The sequence below is a fragment of the Mesoplodon mirus genome (assembly GCF_964341445.2).
Source record: "Mesoplodon mirus genome assembly, contig: HAP1_SCAFFOLD_3316, whole genome shotgun sequence".
Taxonomy (NCBI): Eukaryota; Metazoa; Chordata; class Mammalia; order Artiodactyla; family Ziphiidae; genus Mesoplodon; species Mesoplodon mirus.
Window position 1 is genome coordinate 10842 of NW_028294039.1, and position 6651 is coordinate 17492.

The 6651-nt window shown below is 36.9% G+C and overlaps 1 long non-coding RNA gene across 1 annotated transcript; it reads left to right on the top strand.

The window, feature by feature from the left end:
• Positions 1 to 5010: 5010 nt before the first annotated feature.
• LOC309798414 lies at positions 5011 to 5968 on the top strand. The gene is made up of 4 exons (XR_014293117.1): positions 5011 to 5139; positions 5260 to 5304; positions 5459 to 5706; positions 5845 to 5968. It is a non-coding gene; the product is annotated as an uncharacterized lncRNA (long non-coding RNA).
• The last annotated feature ends 683 nt before the right edge of the window (positions 5969 to 6651 follow it).

A 6651-nucleotide genomic window follows, 5' to 3' on the forward strand; every position in this document is an offset into this window, starting at 1 on the left:
GTAATTATATTGCTTCTCTCTGTTGAACATATTACTGAGTGTCTCATTCTATGTACATTCATGATCTCATTCTTTCGTGATTATTTTTTGTGTACCATGTATATAAAGGTTTAATTACCCATGTTTGAGGCAGGGCCGTAAAGACAACAAAATCAAAAAAGCTTCCATGGCGACTGACGAGCAAATCAGTAATTCAAGAGCTATCCTATCATCAAATGGAGCAGAAAGGCACCAAAAACTAAAACAATAAACTAGTCGGTGTGTCACTTAACACTACCACTCAATCACCAATTCAATTTGCTGCAATTTGCTTCGGATGAAAAGAGACGGTTACGATACTGACCTCGCGTGGAATCCAACCATGTTGACAGCTGTTGTTAGGCTTAGAGGAGGATATGGGGTAAGGTCGACGTTGTCTATTGGCATTCCTTGCAGATATTAGTCGACTTGCCAACAAAATCGTTGTTAGCTTTACAGTAATATTGTGGATGTAGTGTGCGCGAAAAGTGCAACTTCCTATTCAACCAGCTGTCACAAAATTTTATCAAAATCATCAGCTGATTTAGGACATAAAAAGTATTTATCAAAGTTTGGCCTCACCCGCACGCTATGTAATATTTTTTGCTGCTTAACTCACAAGCATATTTGAAACTCGCTCTGCGCCAATACGAAAATTATATATTCATCACTGAGAACTGATAGGACACAACATTTCTTCGAATAGAATTATATTTTATCAAATGAGCAGATAGCAAAACATCTCGGCTCAGACTATACTTGAGGTAATTCTTTTGCCTCTGAAGGCTTGAAGATCATTTCATATAAATGTTTTTGAAGAAATATCCCTTATGACCACTGAGAGCTTTCCTTAGGAGCTTCGAAAGGAGACTCATTCATGAATTCGGAAACAAGCTACATAAATGTTTGGAACGAAAAGAAACACTAGTAAGAATTAGCAAAAACTAGACTACAACTACAATCATAATACCTTTAAAAAAGGACGAAACTAAGAATCCTTAAATTAATGTGAATAACAAATCCTGCCTTTTTGAAGACAAGCGTGACATGAATCAATGCAATAGATGCAAAAGTAAATGTGACCTTGATTTGTCCACTTTTGTGATTTTTGTGATGAGAATGATTTTATTATAAAACACTAAAAAGTCAGTGCACAAAGCACTTCATTGCAAAGGCACATGAATCAATAAACTGGAGTTTCATCCTAATAAGATCAGTTAACATCGTTATTTTACGTTTACAATTTCAATGTGCATCCCTTAAAAATCATATCGTCACTGGGAAACATATTTATATCGAATATAGCTACCCATAAGAAATAAGGAACATATCACCTCGTCAACTAAGCGAATAACTACCGTCCTTCTCTGTTAGCTTGAACGAATCTAACTTTCATAAAAGCAAAGCAGTCTTAAAACATTTTACATTTAGATTACATATTGCGTTACTCACAGATAAAAATAAAAGCGGATCTTCTTGTCAGCTGCCTGTACGACCTGATGACCGTAAACAAGAAAGGTCTTTTTCTTCTTCTCATTAGGACCTAAATTTTCACTTATGAAGAGCATTTGAAGACGTAATGTACTATACAATAACATAATTTTAAAATATAAATAAATAGATACATATATGTACATATATATTGCAGAAATAAAAGAAAAGCGCAAAATATGGTGGAAAATTAATTTTTGGGAAAAAATGGATACTAGGCAGACCATTCCTCTACCTAAAAAAATATGATCTTTAAAATTTTTGGCATTAACAGAAATACAATGTTCTTTTCATAAGAACATATATTAGGATCTTTTAAAATTGTGAAAACACAAATGCCAAGCTTCGTTTTCTCAACGGCAAACTTCATACAGCTTGATCATCCTTGTAGCAGGAAAAAAATGATAAAGCTCTCAGCCTAAAATTATAAAAGACCATCTAAATTTAGAGAATCTAGAACATCTCTGCAAAAATCTCCAATCACAAACAAAATCGCTAAGAGATTGATGACGATATTTCTCCTTAGCTTACGCATGGTATCCTCGATGACGTGAGAGGCATTCTTTATTATACAAATTTCTTAAGGAATGATAAAAACAACTTTCAACCAGACTATTCAGTTAGATCTCGGTCTACATAAGGAAGGTTTGTGTACGATTCCATACAACTTTTTTACCCAACATTTAAAACAAAACAGTACATAATTCGAAATGTTAATAAAGTTGAACTTAAAGAGAGAATACATTATCAATTTTTACATACCTTCATGGCCCAAATAACTATTTCATACAATCGGTAAGGCAATACGGTTCGCTTGTGAGCCTTGGAATGCCTGCAGTACTTTTCTTTGAAAGTTGTTATAAGCTCATTCTGATGTTCATCAATCGCAGTAATAACATATTAGGTAAGTTAAGAGCAGAGAACGCTAAATTTAAAAGAAAGGCAAAAGTAATGAGACAACGAATGAATGAAAATTTCAAATCAATGAAAATTTCATAATGAAATGAAATATCCATTAGTTATTCTAAAGAACAAGAAAGAAGTGACTAAACATGCGGTTAGTACATTGACGACGACACCTAATTCCAGGTCTATTAGCAATTTTCTATTTCTCAAAACAGAGCATTATTTTATTGTCAATGGAAAACTTTAGAAATAGCTAACATGAGTGGATTATAGAAAAACCCTTTCTCTACTGCAGGATTTTTAAAGAATAAACAAAAGAATAAACAAAAACAACGATGACTATAAATCTGACATGTTCACAGGAGGAAAGAATGCTCTATTTTACAATTCTGCAGTTAAAATGCTCTATTCAATAAAATATAAGCAATTATTAAAGGATTCTTGAATTGTTCACCTATTGTAGTTCACTATTAGCTGCCGACCATTGAAACAGGAGGGAGAGTTCTAGGGACTTCTTTGTCCCTGGAGGGATTCGACCGAAGCGCAGTGATGGTCAACCGTCATCACCCACCACTGCTGTTCTCTCTTGTGCCCAAGATCAAAGCGTAAGTTATTTTAAACAGTTATAAAAAATAAATCAAAATGAACCATAAAATATTTTGTAAGTGACAGCTATTTGGTTTAATTTCAGAACTCGCCCGAGACAAATGACCTGTGGGAGGACCGCCCAGATAGATGAACGAAGGTTTGTTTTAAACTTTTACAATTATTCTGCAAAGTTTCCAGGAAAAAATTAATTGAAATTAAATTAACTAATTAAAACCATCGTTTATCTCTCAACTAAAAACCGATCTGCCAACATGTCCCGTGCTATACTTGCTTATTAAAACTCATAAGCTGGTATCCACTGATGAATTGTGGTCAACAAATCCATTAACGTTTAAGGTTAGACCAATTATCAGTTGTGTAAACGGGCCAACGGACAGAATAACATGGTTTATAAACCTGATAGTCGTCCAGTTACTGAAACATTTGCTAACTCATCTCACGAACACCCGAATGTTTCTGGACCATCTACGTTACGAGCGTCCTAACAGCGCCTACGTCATGGAGTCATTCGATGTTCGATTATACGAACGTATCGAATGACTCCGCAATGCAAGCCGTTTTCGAACCTCTTTCTAAACACCAAAAAGAAATTAACATGTATGGCTTGTCGATTGAGCAGATCATGACCCTCATAAAATAGTGTTTGAACTGGTCAATCTTTAGATGATCCGGTAAATATTGCCCACAAAAGAGAGGGTTGGCAATGGGACAGCGACTGGCACCTAGTCTCGCTATTGCGTCTATGTCTAAAATAGAAGCCCCGGTAATTAATCTTGGGCCGATACTCTACTGTAGATATATTGATGATTGTTTTGTCATCTTCTCCACACAAGAGGAGATGAACAAATATTTTGAATTGTTAAATGAACAGTCAGAGTACATTAAGTTCACCCGAGAGACACCTAAAGAGGGCTGGCTTCCATTTTTAAACTTTCAGGTTAGCTTACATCATAACAGCTATGCTACGAAGTGGTACCGTAAGCCAAGTAATAAAAACATACTAGTTCATTATCTCTCATCTCATCCTTCACACACAAAAAGAGCACTACAAGAGACATGTTTCGTACGGCCTCCGGTGTGTGTACGGGAGGAGAACAGAGAGAAGATTCACTCGACTTGGCACGGAAAATAGCCATTTCCAACGGTTACAATATCGTAGCTTCTCGGTATAAGTTTAGAGGAAAGGCGATGAGCTCTAACGATGGGTCTAGCGATAATAAAATTCCGTTGCAAATACCCTTCATTTCGAACGAATTAAGCATAGCTATAAAAAGATGCTTAAGAAGGGTGGGCTTAGAGAAATCAGTGGTAGTTATAGAAATAACACCGAATAATCTACGTCGCCAATTGATTCGAAACCGCTTGTACGACCGTCTATGTACAACGCATAAATGTACGATTTGCCCTCAGGTCAGAGACGGTGATTGCATGATCTCGGGTACAGTGTACCTGATTTCTTGCAAAATTTGCGGGGACGAATATATTGGCGAAACGGGAATACCTCTTTGTGTCCGCATAAAAGAACACCTAGATGGTTAATTTAAAAGCAAGGCGAACACTCCACTAGGCACGCATAGGACACAAGGACACAACGGACAGGATTTTGATGTTAAGGTTAATATTCTCGCGCAGAAAGCTAGCATGTCGGCGCGCAGGGTTCATGAGGCGTTTTGGACTAATTTCAAGAACCCAAACATGAACCGCAAGGAAGAGTGCCTCCTAATCACACGTGATCTCGCACAGTATATAAGACTGATCTTCTAGTCTGATAAAGGGGCACTCCGGAAGGAAGTATACCTCACTCCTCTTCCGCAGACACAACCAAACGGTTGGTCGGAGGCAGAGAAGTGGTGAGTATTTGACGTTGTTTATGTGGTTGGAACTTGGTTTTTGAGTTTCTCTGTTTAAGTTGTTGGCGTGTTTGGCTTGGTAGATCGTTGTCAATCGACCTTTCCAGGCTCTGAAGAAGGCGATACGGCCGAAACGTCAGCCCAATAATAAAATTGCTTACAAACCTCGTGTTTGTTCAAAGAAGAAAAATTAAGAAGTATTCTGCAAAGCTTCTTATATTCGTCTTTTTGTAACTAAGCACTATCGCATTTGAAATACCTTATGGTAACCGTTTTTCATGTATACATACGTTAACTTTTATTACATTCAATGCTGGTAAAAACGTTAGCAACTTCGCCGTCACTGAAGAGTTTTACGCAGCCTGAAAATTGAACCGGATTTCAGGCAGGAACGTTTTGCGAAATCGAGAAGGAAACAAAAACAAAAGAGGTTGCGTTTATAGTTTGGTTTTTATAGTTTTTTAGAAGAATGGTGCTGTGCAGGTCCACACGATGATGTTTTCTCTAAATTTATCTTTCTGATACTGTTTTTCCTTTATTTTGAATAAATTCTGGTTTACTATGTTCGTAAAGCATTATTGTAGATTATTGGGTGACAAAGAAAATAGAAGACAGCGATAATCATGGGCGCGGTATGGCCTCTGAAAGAGCAAATTGATCAAAATTATGATGCCGATCTATGTTCTCACTTATTTAACACAACAAGAGTTCTTCCACCTCTATGCTGTGCAGGTGAAACATGGGCTAGCACTTCAGCCGTATTGAAGAAACCACGCATAACAAAGACTGCACTCGTGCGACGTCTTCGGAAGCTGAGCTGGGACACAGATGAGTAAGCGGGTTACGTTCTCAGGTTACCACCCAATTCGATATTTATGTGATTGATTTTAGGTTTTTTTTAGTTTATTTCGCAATGAATCTCCTTTATAAATTCGTGTGAGTTTTATTCCTCAACTATTGGTTTTTATAGGTATAGGTGGTTCAGTGTTGGAATGATCAGCGAACGATTAGTCCACTTCTTCTACAAACGCACTCATGATTTTAGTCAACGAATTCACGACACACGTATTATTTTTCCGTTGATTTTTCTTTGTGTTGTTGTTTGTTTATGAAAATGCAATGTGCTGTCAAGGAGTTCTTGATTGTACGTAGGAATAAAACCGTGAACATTTCTGGTATAGGTTGCACATTTGACAGAGTAGGCTGGTGCGTTAAAAAAATTGTGCGTTGTGAAATAAATGTTTTCACAGCCCTCGGATGGTCTTGAACTTTGAATTGTTCGCTTTTCAAGTTCTGGCATATTACCAGCTTTTACCAACTTTCCTTTTCTTTTTGCACATGTCAACTAGAGCCCTCTCCAGTAGGGCCACCTATACTGATTATTTGTGGACAGCTGTTTCTCTCTGTCGAAAAAATCGCCTGTCAGTCGTATCACTATCGTTTCAGTGACACTATCTCTCTCCATGTCCCTACTAGGTCAAATTCAGGCGAACAAATGCAATTAGGTTAATTTGGTGCGGCAACATATCTTTATTCTCTAATTTTTTAGTACCGTAGTGTCATTTTTCACGTGATGGCTTTGTTTTCCACCACGCAAAATGGCAAATGTATAATATTCACGCCTTCACAGAATCGGATTTCTTGCTTCTTGTAATTATTTTATGTCCTTTATGTTTTTTCTCTAATTCTGGTGAAATAATTGATGTCTAGTTAGAGTGCATAATTTGAGAAACTATTAGGAGTTAAATTTCATTTTTAACTGCCTATTTTTCTTAGT